This window comes from Monodon monoceros, unplaced genomic scaffold, assembly GCF_005190385.1.
Source record: "Monodon monoceros isolate NGI ecotype Baffin Bay Population unplaced genomic scaffold, NGI_Narwhal_1 Super_Scaffold_17, whole genome shotgun sequence".
NCBI lineage: Eukaryota > Metazoa > Chordata > Mammalia > Artiodactyla > Monodontidae > Monodon > Monodon monoceros.
The window spans coordinates 13,525,630-13,542,151 of NW_021703773.1; the positions used below are offsets into that span (position 1 = coordinate 13,525,630).

Consider the following 16,522-nt stretch of genomic DNA (forward strand, 5'->3'; position numbering starts at 1 on the left):
GACGTCTCAATCCAGCAAGACATCAGCCTGCTAATTATACTGCCAATATGCATTTATTCTCAGAGAGTAGAGAGAAAAAGACAGACATCCATTCTTCTAGAGGTACTTTATCGTGTTGTGCTTACAGCACTACTGTATATATATGATCCCATCTCTGGCAGTCTGCCTCTAGGCTTACCTGTCCGCCAACCACCCAGCCAAGCCCAAGGATGGTATTTGTCAGTAGCAGGAAAGCAGCAGCTTAATAACAGCCACAAAACTAGCAAGAAGAAAGTGTATTCTTTTTTGTTAGCTCCCGTGGCTGCACTACATCATAACTATCTTTTTATACTATCTCTATATTCCTTTAATCTGACTTTAGGTGACAGTCCTAACGCAAATGATGCTTTTACTTTCATATGCCTTAATGTTAAAATGTATACAGAATTTGTGAACTGACAATTATTAGGAGCTAAAGACTATTTTACTATCTAAATTATCATTGTCATATGTAGTCTCACAATAGGAAAAATTTGACAACCCTCCTCCATGGAAGCTGTCTAGGAAACACATCTTAACAATCTGAAAAAGTCTCATGCTATGGGTGTTCTCGGCTTCCTGCTATTTTCTCCCTCCTGCTCCCCTCCACCACCATCCTAATGAATATTCAGCCTGCATCCATCAACCAGGAATTTGAATAGGATGCTTCCTGTTTTTCCTATTAAAGATTAACTGTTGTCCAGGGGAAAGGGGATTGTTTGGTAAGACCTTGCAGCTGGGAATTCCTGTTTATTTTTCATTCTGACCCTGGTTCTGGGGATAACATATATCCGGTAGTTTCAAATAATGTCCAGTGTTCTGTTAGCCCTGACTCTAACTATAACCTGCCTACCTCTTTCATCTCACTGTGAGAAATTCAAAGTCAGGGACCAAGTCTTATTTAACCTCTCTTTTCTGGTGCCCAATATGGTGCCCAGAACAGAGCAGAAGCTCATAAAATGTGTTGAATGGATGAAAAGCATAGTGATTATAAGTTCCAGGGAGAAGTGGTCATAATCATCCATCCATTGTCCTTAGGCTAGAAAAGGATAAAGAGAGATGAAGATTCATTTGTGCCCATTGTGTGTACTTTCTGCCAAAGTGGTGATTACCTAGGTGTGTTGCAGGATGACCCAGTGGGTCCTGGAATTGGGTTTTATTCTTCTGTCTTTCCCAACAGTGGAGTTTTCCACATTTCTCCCAAGTGCTTAGTAGCTTCTGCAGCTTTACCTGGTTACAGGGGCTCCGTGGATCATGGATGCTGTTCCTGGTTTGTTGCGTGTACTTCAGAAGTCAATCGCCAAGGATGTTTCGTGAGCCCTCCGTGGTTGTTACTTGGGTAAACTGAGATGTTCTGGAAGAATTAATTCACAGGAAGGTAATGGTTTTGTCACTTGCCAGAGAATTATGAGCAAAAACATGTTTGAAAGCATGATTCTACCAAAGCCGTTTATAAATGTGTGGATATTTGCCATTTAAATCTTATAGATTCTTGATCTATGACTTGGACTATGTGGGATGAGGAAATGAGCCATGAGGAAATGTCTGGGAACCTCTTCATAATTAAAAGGAGATCCATGGGTTCCTTTCCTGAAGACCTTATGGATGACGTTTTGCATTTGCCATCTGGGGGAAAAGAGAGAAACAACTTAGTATTTCCTTCATACTCATTTTTAAAGGCTGCAAATGTACTTTACAAACATCATTTCATAAATCCTTAAACCAAGCCTGGGAAATAGTAGATAGGCTTAACATTTGCTAAAATCTTTCAATAGCTTCCTTTCGCCCCAGGGATAAATTCCTAACAGCGGAGTCTGCTTCCACTCTCTCAGCTTTTCCTCAAGCACTGACCTCCAGTTACACTAAACTTCTAGCCTCACTTGCATTTTCTTGCTTTCAGTCCTTTGTGTCAACTGTTCCTTCTTCCAGGAATACTCCTCCCTCCTCTCCCTTCCCCCACTCTTAGTCCTTCAAGTTGAGAAATCTGAATGTTGCCTCCTGGAGATGATTCCTGCACTAGGTTAGGTTCCTTTATGTTTGTTTCCTCACAGAGGGAGCTCCAAAGAGAAATTCAGAGCCTACAGTGCCTACATTTTCAGAGTAATCACAGCCTTTTAGAAGTCATTTTGGATGTACAGAGGAAATATTTGAGCTCAGGATTAGCCTCCTTGTGATAATCCATGGCCTCCTATTTGTGTGTGTGAAATGATGTCCTGTCAAAAGCTGCTGCCAAAATTGCATTTTAGAAGAGCCAGGAAGAGCCTGTCAAACATCTTGCCTCCGTGTAGTTTGGAGGGTTTCGTTTTGTCAGATTACCTTAGCCGTCCAAGGAAAAGTAAATCACACCTCAGTCCTTGACGTCTTCCTCTGGATAGTTTAACGTGTTATTAGTAGTTGGACCATAATTCAATTCCATTATTAGGAATGCCCAAGGATTATATGACTGTCCTAATTATATTAGGACACATGCTTTATTTAATATTACTTCAAATAAGCAGTATGCAGACGCTTAGAAGCCCTGGGGTTACATAAACTGCTTTGGGATAGTATTATTTCAATCGCATTAGGTATTTATTATTCTTAACAATGTACAGAGCAGCAGAAGGGTCAAAAGAGCAGATTCTGAAGAAAACAATGCCACTTGTGATACATAATATCTCTGTGGCTCAATTCCTTCATCTATGCAATGGAAATGACAATGGTACCTACCTCATGGGATTACTATGGGGGTTAAATGAAATAATGCATGTAAAGTGTTTAGGATTATATACAGCACAAGGTAAGCTCTCAATAAGTGCTACCTATTTTATTATATAAAATATGTAGGTGCTCCTTTATATTTCCTGATAATGGAATTAGCCATTTCCTTTCTCAAATTGATCATCTCCTGTAGGTGCTGCAAAAGTTATAGCAGTTATGGGACAGTGAGTTTTAGACTTAGATCTAGTTTTCCCTTCCTGTGGTGCTAGGAAGAGGACCTAAACTCTCTCGGGTCACATAAGGCCCATGAGCTCTCTGAGGATCAGAAGTACTGCTTCCTCCTTTTGAACCCCTGTGGTCCGTAGCTTGGTGTGGGACAGACTGTCTCAGCCACTTGCCTCCATGATGGCGTTTTTGATCTCTTCTCCCATCAGTATCTGGATGGCCAGCTCTCTCCCCCACGGGGCCATCACCCAATTGATCTAATATCATTAGGCCAGCTGTGTCTTGCCCATAGATTCTCAATAAATGTTTGTCATGAGGGGCATGCAGATGACAAACAACCCTTTCCCACGTGAACAGATGAGAAAACAAGTGCCTTATTTCAATCTCAATTTACTTTTCTTCATTTTACTGTCTTGGTGAAAAGTCTGAGGAGGCTTGACCATAATTTTCTTAACTAACTAACCAACCAACCAACTAACAAATACCTCAGGATCTTCAGAGGCCTGGCTCCTGTTTCAAGGGACAGCTGAGAACATTATTTTATTGATGCATTACTGGTTAACAAATGTATTAGCCTAGTATTCAAGATAGGGCTATTAAATGGAATTATAAAAGGAAAGAAGTTTTAAAACTTCTATTAGGATTTCTCAAATAGATTTTATTGGACATCTTTGGTTTTTATTGATTAGAGGCATAGTGGACATATTTTTAAAGAATCTCCTGCATGTAAAGGTGAAAGAAAAGGCCCTCACTGATGCGCGTAGGTTTTATTATTTTCTATCCCTTCTTCAAGAGCACACATCCTGTAAAAAACAGACAAACAAACAAGATCAGCACTCTTTTTTTTTTTTGCCACTTGCCCATCAAACATGGCTTCTGCTTCTGATTGGATAACTGATTCCAAGCTCTTCCCAGACCCAAGTCTGAATGAAGTCTCCACACTCCTTCCCATCATCTGTCTTTCACCAGTTATTGTTGTATCACAGAAGGATATTGCTCTGGAAGTAACACATTCTAATTCTCCTCTGTCATTTATTATTTTGTGAAGAGAATCAAGGAGGAAGCAAAGTTGGTCAGCTATTCATTCTATAGCAGCCTGACTCCTGCAATCCTGGGTCTCAATTTTCCATCTGTCTGTTGAAGAACCTGCACTTTGTTGGAGGAGGCTTAAGCACCCTGAAGAGCTGTACTATTTTTTATTTACCTGCAGGAAAAACTGGAGGAGGTATCCAGGATTTGTAATAGTCCATTGTTAAGGGCATTCTATTTCTTAAAAATTCCATTCTGGAAGGACTATTAAAATCCATCCCATAGAAATACTTGACTTGAATACCACTATCTATTTAGATGGTAAAGTTCTGTGGCTGTTATAATTTATAATATGATAGCTGATTCCTTTGCTAAGCTCTGTGTTTGTTTATTAAACCCTGGAAACCATTATAATAAAGTTAATGGGAGGAAGGAGGTCCCTGAACTTAGTGTGCTTGGCAGTTCCTGAAAACAGCCCAGAGCTAGTAACTGGATGGCCCCCTGGTAAAATCCATGCAAACAGGAGGTGAGAAAGCTTACTCCTCCTCCTTCACTTAATTATTTATGTTCAAGTCACTTCCTTGGGGCCATGTCCTTTTTAGATGGATCACTGTAAGAATATTTTTATTAGAGCATGTTTGAGGGCAGATTGTTTTACAAATATATAAAGTACAATTAATATGCCCCTAGCCTAAGGTATGTTATATTTGCTATGTATAAGTGCTAACTAAAAGTTAGTGGATTCTGATAATTTGAGAAGAATCCATAATGTGTAAACAGAAGATTCAAGCCAACTTGCAACTTAATCACTTGTTTAGAAACTGCTTCACCCTTTCCAGTATGTCTGATTTTGTTTCCTTATGAAAATAGTTAACATAAATAAAGTTTTCACAATTAGTCATTGGTAAAATGAGGATTAGAAGATTCTTCTGCCTTGTAGCATTGGTATAATAGTTGATGGAGGTAATCTGTATAAAGAATTTTGAAGAGTGCCTGGCATACAGATGGTTCTTTAAAAAGCTTAGGTAGCATTATTGTCATCATTAATAAATGAGCTTGAATCTATGATCAGTCTAGATATATTTAGTAGTCAGTACAAATTTAGGTCTCAAAAAGTCACAACTGTCCACTGTACTCTAATATTTTAAATCTGCCTTAAATACTACCTTCCATTTTTTCTTTCTCTCCTAGCCCTTAATTTAAGGAAGCCATTTGGTTTAAATATCTGACAGGAGCCTGGCAGCAAGATCTAAAGTCACGGTTTTCTATCATTATGGAGACAGGTTTCTCAGGGCCATTTTTATTTTCAAAAAAACCATGTGTTTTATAAGCATTTAAGAATATGCAATGAAACTTAGAGGATTGCTAGGAGAGAAGCAAGGATTGTAAAAAAAGCATGTTGTTGGTAAAATGGCATGTGAAAATACAAAAAAAAAAAAAATATATATATATATATTAGAAAATGGAAAATTTCTCAAATGTCTGCATTGGGAGACTTCAGGAAGGTGGAGAAAGCCCATTTCCTGACCCAAGGTTTCTGAAGAAGGAGTCAGGCCATTTGTCTCGTAGCCTTGACCTGAGTCTCAGACTGGCCTTCCCTCCCTCCCTCCCTCCAACCAGGTGGAGCAGACAACAGGGGCCTTTGCTTTAATTCTATAGTTTTAGCTCAATCGTTAGCCCTTCCCATTACCCACATTTCTGACCTGGATGTAATCACCCCTCCTTTGTGCCCCCACAAATGTCTGTCAGCAGCCAGAACACTACTGTCCTTATCTGATTAAGGTTGTTGACCTAAAACAAATAGACTGCCAGCTATTTCTCCAGCAAAAATGGGTTTAATTAGCATCAACAAAAGATTGCAATTCAGGGTTTATAACCATGACGAGCCATGTGCAAGACCACATACAACAAAGGAACACTTAAAGAGGGGAAAAAGGATTTGGGAGGGCCACAGTAAACAAAGAATCCATTGGAGGAATTGAGAGTTCCAATCAGAGTGGCTTTCATTGGCTGAGTCGTGACAGTCTCTCATTGGCTGAGCTCTTGCTAGGCAGGAAGAGGAAGTTTTTCTTTTTCTTGGTGAGCTCAGCTATCCTCTTAGGGAGTGACAGCTCCCCTGTCTGGCTTCCTGATTCTATTTTAATTGAGGTTTCTGCTTATTAATTTTTACAAGGTCTAATCTCCTCACAATTTTCTTCATGGTAAAGACTCTTTGTTATCCATCTTTATATTCCTATGTTTAAAACAGTGCCTTGCATTTAGTTAGTGCTCAAAATATGTATCAAATGAATGAATAAAATAAAGTTTAAATGAAATAGTTGTAGTGTAAGTGCCCGACAGTATGCTTTTTATTGCCAAGGCAGCCATTTTGAAGACATTCATCTCGAATAAACATATTGCCAGCTGCATGACACACACAGATATTATCAAAACATCTAGACAAGAAACCAGGCTGCCCCCACCCATGCAGGTCCCTATTCAGGAAGCCCTGAGTAACATAGAAAACTGATCACTGGAGTGACCCCACTTCTCCCTACCCACGCCCTCATTCCAGCTCTGAGCTTTAAATTCATCAATAAAGAGTGAATTCTCAAAATGCTAGATACCCAACCTTTGGACCCTAATAAAGGCAGAGCTCCTGGTCTGCATTCCCTTCCACTGTGACCTCACTGTGTGGCTCTTGGGCATGCCATGTACCCTCCAGGACCTGTGAATAATAAATCTTGTCCTTCAAAGTTCCCTGATGGTTGTTGCTGAGGTGTGTGCTGCATCACGATAAAAAGAACAAGGGCTGGTCCAGCCACAACACTGCTTCAAGTTGGGGAAATGTCTGGGGGGCTGCCATAAGTAGCAGGCCCCAGGCGAGTGTCTCAGGCATTCCTAACCGATAGCATCACATGAATAGGCTGAGACCCGCACAACAATCAAATAAAATGTTATCTTGTAACCTGACATAATTTAGCTACTCAGTAAAGGGTAGCTGTGATCATGATGATAAATACTATGTTATTGCCATGAATGACATTTCTCAAAAAATGTAGTTTAGCCTTATAGACCATATTTTTTAAAAAGTTATCACACTAAGAAGGCTTAAATATTCAGTTGAATTTCTCTGTTATCTCTAGAATATGCTCCTGAACATATTTCTTTTACAAAATAAATTTTGTTTTTCTTGTTAAGAAAAGGTTAGGTGTTAATTATAATTACAAAGTATAGAAAAAATTATGCCTAGGTTTGTCATCCAGAGATAACCATATCCATATATAAAAAATGTTTCAGCCTCTTTTTCTATGCAAGTCTTTTCTTTTTAATATAGTTGTGATTCATTCCTTGGTTCACTTAACAAATATTTGTAAAACGCTTACTACCTGCCAGGATACGTATACTGTGATTATATAAATAACTTTGCGTCCAACCTTTCAGTTAATAGAAGAAACAAACATTTGCCCATATTATTAAACACCCTTTGTAAATGTAATTATGCTTTGTTTAACTATGCCTTCTTGTTGGGGGCCTAGGTCCTCTGCAATATTATAATGCTGCAGTAACGTTTTGGATGTTTAGGATGCTTTGTTTAGGAAAGAATCCGAGGTCTGGATTTACTGGGAGGAAAGCTGTGAACACTCTGAGATTTTCGATACAGTTACCAACTTACTTTCCAAAATGAGGTACAAATGAACTGAATGGAGAGTCCACTGATATACAGAGATATAGAAAAATATATAGAAACATATAGAAAACACATTTTCTATATAGGGAATATAAAAAAATATAGTTAAAAAAGTATACCTCAATTTTAAGGTTTAAGGTTTAAGTGTCAAAACAGCGAGGAGGTGGCAGTCAACCAACTTCGCTTCTCAAATACTTGACATTCATCTGAAGTTGCCAGCTTGTCAGGAGGTTGTGCCCATACTCGGAAAGAGCCGGAGGAGTCTGGTTGAGGTGTCTCGTTCCTAATCCAGTGTCTCCTAAAAGCACAGAACCTCGGTAATTTAAACGAGATGTCTCTCTGGTATGCCTAGAAGTGCCTAAAACTACGACAAAGCCGGGACAGATATAGCAAGAGTTTCGTATAACAAGTAAAATCAAGATTTCTTTAAAGGCTTAGAATTTCTTTCTTGTTAAATATACTTATTTATTTTTAGATAAGAGGAGCTCTGGGCCAAAGCAAGCAGTGTAATATCTTCTTTGTGTTGTCTTGAAGGAAATTAGCCAGGAATTTGACTCATTTTTAGCATGACATTCCAGGAAGTCTTTAAGCTGACTATAGGGAACTAATACTTTCTGAAAGTAATTTTTGCCAAGAGACACAGACTTCTGAGGCAGAAGATGTAGACACCGCACGCATATTTCAATTCAATTACATTTTCTTTCCTTTCTCTCCCCTACCCTGTGTCTTCTGTCTGATGTATGATATACACCTTTAGGAAATGTAGGTGACTTCAATGATATTTCAAGATTTTCCTTACTACTAGTAAGTGAGTATACAGCTTAGAAATTTGGTTGTGAGTAAAAAGTTAGAGTATTTACCTGTCTAGCTCTTGAAGCCCTTTCCCAAGGCATTCATGTAAAGGCTGAATGTTTAGCTAACTCCTAAAAATGCAAAGATTTGTCATCGCTTCACTGGTTACAAGTATAATACGCGTGAGGTCATGATTTCAATCCCCACATGACACTGTTGATTGTATTCTGTTTCATAATCAGACTACCCCATCCTCCACTGATTCTGTTTCATAATCAGACAACCCCATCCTCCACTGAATTGGTGCGTGGTGTTTAAGGAGAGCGGGAGGAGATAGACCCTGGGAAGGAAGAAGCATGGAGGCAGACGCTTCTTCTATCGATCCACTAGTGTGTGTCATTCATTTTACAAGGAAGCCCAGATAAAAGAGTAACGGCAGATCACTCACTACAGATTCATCACCAGCATGGGAGGAAACTGCATTAATGGTGGAGTAGCAGCATATTTATGTGTATGAAGGACAGTTCATCTCAAACTCTAATATATAAAAGCACTATTTACAAATAAAGACATATTATCATTAACCACTATCAGCGTAGGTCCCTTATTTTCTTATCTGGCTTATTCATTCATTCATTCAATAAATATTTATGAAGGGCTCACATGTGCCAAAGTTCATATGTGAAAGGTTAATTCTTTTTATTTAGAGAGGATGTGTCATATGACATAACCTTTAGCAAATTATAAAACCAACCTAAACCCTCGTAAACCATCTGAACTACGAGTGACTATGTGACTTGGGTATGTCAATATATGGGGAGCAACTACATTGGTATAGAAGCAATCTACACAAGGTAATTGACTTCCTGGTAATAGATAAGGCCAACTAAAATCAGCCAGGGTGAAAAGGAAACAGGGCTGGGTATGGGAATGTAGAGAAACTAACATTCCGGGGACTCTGGAGGGAAAACCATTAAAGACGATTTAGATCGATGATGGAAGGGGGACCACTTTTTCTCTTTAAATCAAACCAAGATTTTGCCATCTGAGAGATGGAGGAAGGCGGGAATTCCTTAGTGGCGCAGTGGTTAAAGAATCCTCCTGCCAATGCAGGGGACTCGGTTTCGATCCCTGGTCTGGGAAGATTCCACATGCCGCAGAGCAATTAAACCTGTGCACCACAACTGCTGAGCCTGCACTCTAGAGCACACGAGCCACAACTACTGAGCCTGCGTGCTGCAACTACTGAAGCCCACTTGCTCTAGGGCCCGTGCTCCACAACAAGAGAAGCCACCGCAGCGAGATGCCCATGCACCGCAACAAAGAGTAGCCCCCGCTCGCCACAACTAGAGAAAGCCCACGTGCAGCAACAAAGACCAAATGCAGCCAAAAATAAATAAAAAGAAAATGAAAAAAAAGAAAAGCTGGCTAATTAAAAAAAAAAAAAAATGGAGGGAGGAGCTTCTGGGAAAGAGCAGCTTAACCAAATCAGGGATTCACCTTTCCCTGGGGACTCTGTCTCTGGAAACCAGTGCCTCTTCTGCTGTCTTAGGGAGACTTTTCTCCTCCTATAGGACTTTGGTTCAGATGTGGACATCTTATGCATTAGGTCCCATAGCATGATTGAGACAAGGCAACTATATTTCCACATGACATTTCTATTCAAGGGCAGCTTCTCTCAACCTCTCCCTCCATCTACAGTAATGAACACGGTTCCTCTCCTGTAACTCAATCCACTGCATGTGAAGGAGGCACCTAGCCCTCCTCGTGTCACTTGGTGGGATTTGAGACTTGGAGAATCAGTGCAAGAAAATGCTAATACTCTAGCTACTGCTGTTGCTGTAATAAAGTTCTTTGTCTCTGACCCAGGAGTCTCATATCTCATGTCAACATCCCTGATCATAGGTTAACTTGTTAGTTTGCAAGTAGAGTAAAATCTCAGACCTCTTGCAGTTCTTGACAGTTTTGTTGACACGGATGGGATGCCAACTGAGACACGGCTTTCTGAAACAGGAAGGATGAGGGCCTCCAGGGCTAACAAATGGGATTTGAGGAAAGTCCATGGGAATCAGTAGGTAACATATTTGACTGCCTTTTTTTTTTAAACTAATGCCTATTTCCAACCAGCTTTTAGTTTATTTAGTTGTTTTTTTTTTCTTAAAAAACCTTTTAAATTATTTATTTATTTGGCTGCACTGGGTCTTAGTTGCAGTATGCGGGCTCTTAGTTGCAGCATGTGGGATCTAGTTCCCTGACCAGGGATCGAACCCAGGCCCCTTGCATTGGGAGCGTGGAGTCTTAACAGCTGGACCACCAGGGCAGTCCCCTAGCTTTTTCTGTTCTAGATTCTTCAGTGGAATTCAGAGTTAGTCACTGTCAATGTTTTTAAATAATGAAAGCACTGACTATAGCAGTTTTTTCTCCAAATTGAAAGAGCAGCATCTGCTCCCTGGTAACGGCCATGGAAGTCCCTGCAACTGGCCCAACAGGAAGGATGGAAGGAAAATGGCTGGAGTTAAATAGCTAGAGGCTGCCTGAATGTAGGGGTCTCCCTACATTCTGCTGGCTCATAGGGAAGCATCATAAACCTCCAGAAAAGTTCAAGGGATTCAAGACAAAAGGGACCATTACTTGGTTTACTGGATTTAGCTGGGGACTCTGGAAGCGTTTGTGTGCAATGGATGGGCAATGCCAGAGGTGTGGTGAGTAGGTAGGTGGGCCTGAAAGTACGATGTGGGTGGGGCAGGTGAGGGTCCCATCTTCCCGAATGAGATTGAGCATGGAAGTTGCAGTAGGGTCTAGTTGAGGAGAATGCAGAGCAGACACAACATGAGACCAGAAACTGTGGTGGGACCACAGACGTCATCAGCATCTGGCACATCAGGATGATGCCCCTGACCAGGTACTTTCACCCGTCCTGCAGCGGAGACAAGGTGCCAGAACAGCAGACAGACCTCTGGAAAACTCAGGTCCCTCCTGGGGAAGAGGGAAGAAGGGCGAGGAGGACAATCTTTAATATTCAACTGCCTGAGTTTAAATCTTGAATTGACTCTAATTTAAGCAAAAAGTGACACACGTACTGTGTTGAAATGGGGCTGAAGAGCTAATTTAGGTTCCATTACAGAAAAGGAGATAAAGTTACATGTTTAAACACCTGAGGTTTAAGTTTTGGCCTGCTGTATGAACACGTTCTGAATCCCCATTGCCTGTCTGAGGACAATCTTTTGTTCCCTTTCTTTCTGGAAATCTCTATCTACTCGCTGCTCTGCGTTAGTCATGCTTCTGTGACTCATTGCTCTGCTCAACAAAAAAAAATCCTTTCCTTGACCTGTCATGCCCTTTAAGCTACATCTGCATTTCTTATCTTTCTTACCTAAGTTTCCTGTAAACATTTTCACTGTCTTTACTTATTCAATTCCCGTTCATTTCTTAAAGCCACTCTTATTTGGCTTTGATCGCCGTTATTCTACTGCCATTGAGCTTATAAAGTTCACAAAAATTAATTGCTTCCTTTCAGGTAGCCCCCACTCCCCGTTCTCCCATCTCTCTATGATATTTATCAATGTTGACCAAGCTCTCACTTTCCTTTTTCCCTTATAAAATTCTTTTTAATTCTACTTTATCTTAAGTTAAAATTTTCCTGGTTCTAACTTTCTTCAGGTCTGGTTAATTTATTCCAGGCACTGAAGCTCCCTTTATGGGTTTACTTATTCAAGTCACACATTAGACTGAATCGTGTCTGTTTATTTTCAAAAGGTAAAGAAACAAATTACTGTGGCGAAATCTAGTTGGTGACCCAGGTACACGGCCACCAAACTAAAGAGCTGGTGTCTGGAACTCTTTCTGTGCAGAGTGGGAAAGCACTAAATCACCCCAGCAATTTGTGCTATCTGGCAGACACAATCTGATTTATGTCGCACACATTTGCATAAATTAGTCTCACTTTCCTTATTCCTGTTTAACTCTCTCAAAAGGAAGACCTCCCAGCCTTTGGGAAGATGGGAGCCAGAAGGCTGAGCTGTGGTGACCATCTGACATCGTGGAATGTTGGCCTGTAATTAGCCATCATAATGACTGCAGGGGGATGAACTGAGCTATTGACACAGAGAAGGCTAGACCCTTGTTTGCTCCTCAGAGAGAACATATTTTGGGGTTTTCGCTCATTTTTGCAGGGATAGCACATATTTGGGGATGCTGAAAGCTTAATCAACTGTAGACCTCTGCTCTCTGATTTGGAAAGGGCATTATATATAGTGTTGTTTGCTTTTTGTTTTGTTTTTTTTTTGTTTTGCTTTTTTTTGCGATACGCGGGCCTCTCCCGTTGCGGAGCACGGGCTCCAGACGCACAGGCTCAACGGCCATGGCCCACGGGCCCAGCCACTCCGCGGCATGTGGGATCTTCCCGGACCGGGGCACGAACCCGTGCCCCCTGCATCCCCGGGTGGACTCTCAACCACTGCGCCACCAGAGAAGCCCTGCTTTTGTTTTTAACTACAGTTTATATTCAAATAGAAACAAAGGTATATGCTCTCTGAAATGACTTCAGATGATGTTTTCTTGAAATATTGCTGTTGAAATATGAGGATGCCACATAGAAATGTGGCTTATCAAATGCAAGCACACGGGGTTAGGGGACCAAACCCCTGCAAAGTGTATTTCCTTGGTGGACTCAAATACTTCTTTCTGTCCATCTCGGAGTATTTTAAAATGAGACATTCTTCCCAGGTCCTTTTGTGGTTTCTGCAAATCCCCAAATCAACTTAAGTTGTAGTGTTTTCCTTTTGATAAGCGAAAGACAAAGAACCTGTTGAAGAACTCTACTGAGAGAAAGATTTCATTTGTAGAGGATTCGATAGGATCTCAGACCTGTTCTCTCTTAGTTACTACTTCCTCTGTCTCTTTTGGTTTGGTTTTGTTATAAGAAGTAGCTGGTGGGACTTCCCTGGCAGTCCAGTAATTAAGATTTTGCCTTCTAATGCAGACGGTGTGGGTTCAATCCCTGGTCGGGGAGCTAGGATCCCACATGCCTTGGGGCCAAAAAACCAAAACATAAAACAGAAGTAATATTGTAATAAATTCAATAAAGACTTTAAAAATGGTCCACATCAAAAAAAATAAAAGCCAAAAAAAAGAAAAACCCAAAAAACAAAAACAAAAAAAAGAAATAGTTGGTGATTAGTATCAGTTAGTTATCACCATGGAACAAACCACACAAAATCTCATTGACCTTGAACAAGAAGTATTCATCATTGCTCTTGAATTTATGGGCCAACTGGGCAGTTCTGTGGATCTGCACTGGGCTGCCCCATAATCTGTATTCAGTGGGTAGGGTGGCAGGGGCTGGATTAGCTAGAATGGCTTCATGGGATTAGCCCGTGTGGCTGTTAGCTGCCTGTGAGCTGGGGCAATGAGGTGATGGAACCGCTTGATCCCCATGATCGGGCAGGCTAGGCTAGGCTTGTTTTCATTGTGGCTGGACAGGATTTCAAGAATGAGAGCAGGGACTTTCCTGGTGGCACAGTGGTTAAGAATCCACCTGCCAATGCAGGGGAGATGGGTTCAAGCCCTGGTCTGGGAAGATCCCACATGCCATGGAGCCACTAAGCCCGTGCGCCACAACTACTGAGCCTGCACTCTAGAGCCCACGAGCCACAACTACTGAGCCCACGTGCCACAACTACTGAAGCCCGTGTGCTCTAGGGCCCGTGCTCCGCAACAAGAGAAGCCACCGCAATAAGAAGCAAGCGCACCACAACGAAGAGGAGCCCCTGCTCACCGCAACTCGAGAGAGCCCGCGTGCAGCAATGAAGACCCAACTCAGCCAAAAATAAATAAATAAATAAAATTTATTTAAAAAAAAAGAACGAGAGCAGAAGGACTTCCCTGGTGGTCCAGGGGTAAGACTCTGCGCTCCCAATGCAGTGGGCCCGGGTTCGATCCCTGGATGGGAAACTAGATACCACATGTTGCAACTAAAAGACCCTGCATGCTGCAACTAAGACCCAGCACAGCCAAAATATAAATAAATAAATATTTTTAAAAAAAGAATGAGAGCAGAAATGAGGCTCAGAACTGGCCTAACACCATCTTTACCTTATTCTATTGATCAAAGCCAATCAGCAGGCCAGCCCAGACTCAGGGATGGAACAAGAGCCTCCACTTTTCGATGGGAGAAGCCACCGAATGACATTGCCAAAGGAGCTGAGGTGGATATACAGAAGGGAGAAGAAATTAAGGAAAATTTTGCAATCCATGTACTACAGGGGTATTTCTTATAGATTATTATTTTTAAACACTTTGCTAACAGACTTACCCAAGCCCTTACACCAAAGAATATGCTGAGATAAGGAGATAAAGAATCTGGTAATGTGACCAAGACAAAATCTTCACAGTGTTTCAGAATATTGCATGAATCTGACTTACAGGTTAAACCAAAGGGTCTTTCTGGAAGGAAGTGAACATCACAGTGAGCTTTTTGAAAATAAGTATTGATGAAAGTCCCTTTACTTTAAATAGCTTCTCCTTTATGCAGATTAAACTTCGGTGGTTTTTCACATCAACATGGCCTGTGACCTGGGATGTAATCTAGAGGTTATCTAGTCTAATGTTTTTCAAACCTGCTCAGTTCTGTGGACCGTGGGGTTTGCATGGAGGTGTCCCAGAGGCCCCCTCCTGTTGGGAGGAGGCACAGGACAAACAGAAAGGATAGAGTTGGCATGTGAAGCCCTTGAGTGGGTCTAGGTCTGAGCTCTAGGCATTCCACGTGAATCTTCCTATTTTGTATATTGGGCTTTGATATACAATTTCATTAAAGGTAGGAGTTTCCACAGCTTTTTAAAAGGTTGGAACTCAACAAAAAACCTGACAACCCAATTAAAATATGGCCAAAGGACTTGAATAGACGTTTCTCCAAAGAAAATATACAAATAGCCAATATGCACATGAACAGATGCTCAACATCATTAATCATTAGGGAAATGCAAATCAAAACCAGAATGAGATACCACTTCACACCCATTAGGATGGCTTTTAAAAAAAAAAAGAAAAAAAGAAAGAAAAAACCCAGAAAATAACCACTATGGGCAAGGACAGGGAGAAACTGGTACCCAGTGTACTGTTGGTGAGAATGTAAAATGGTGCAGCCACTATGGAAAACAGTATGGAGGTTCCTCAAAAGATTAAAAATAAAATTACTATAAGATCCAGCATTTCCACTCCTGGAATAGAACCAAAACAGTTGAAAGGAAGAACTTGAAGAAATATTTGTATACTCAGGCTCATAACAGCATCATTCACAATAGCTAAGAGGTGGAAGCAACCCAAAGCCTCCATCGACAGATGACTAGAGAAACAAAATATGGTCTATTCATACAATGGAATATTATACAGGCTTAAAAAGGAATGAACTTCTGACACATGCTACAACATGGATGAACCTGAAGACATTATGCTGAGTGAAATAAGTCAGTCACAAAGAAACAAATACTGCACGATCCTACTTATATGAGGTACTTAGAGTAGCCAGATTTATAGAGATGGAAAGTAGAATGGTGGTTGCCAGGGGTTGCAAGGGGTGGGGGAGGAATGGGAGGTTAATGTTTAATGGGTACAAAGTTTTAGTTTGGGGAGATGAAACAGTTCTGGAGATGGATAGCAGTGACGGTTGCACAACAATGTGAATATACTTAGTACCGCTGAACTATACACTTGAAATGGTTAAAATAGTAAACTTTATGTTATATATATTTTACCATAATTTGTTTTAAAAAGGTTGGAAAACCTCTGATCAAATCTAACCCCTCATTTTATATTTGCAAAATACTTTGCTTTTTTCACCCACCAAAACAACTTGAAGATCTTTACACATCAGTCCTGCAGGTCTGCCCAGAACTGTTTGAACCACTGCTCGCTATTCTGCAACGTAGATGCACCACAAGTTATTTAACCGGTTCCCCAATGACAGGCAGTGAGGTTCAGTCTTTTGCCATCCTATCTATCTTTTTACTCCTGCCACCCCTTCTGAACTGTGAGCACCTTCCAGGGGCGTAGATTGCATCTCATTCGTTGTTGTCTCTCTAGAAGCCTACA

The 16,522-nt window shown here is 40.9% G+C and overlaps 1 long non-coding RNA gene across 1 annotated transcript in view; it reads right to left on the reverse strand.

Annotated features, from left to right (window-relative positions):
* Positions 1–7,794: 7,794 nt before the first annotated feature.
* Positions 7,795–16,522, reverse strand: part of LOC114897515 — a 178,999-nt gene continuing 170,271 nt past the window's right edge. Inside the window, exon 6 of the long non-coding RNA XR_003794163.1 lies at positions 7,795–7,940. This is a non-coding gene — a long non-coding RNA (uncharacterized LOC114897515). The remainder of the gene's footprint in view (positions 7,941–16,522) is intronic.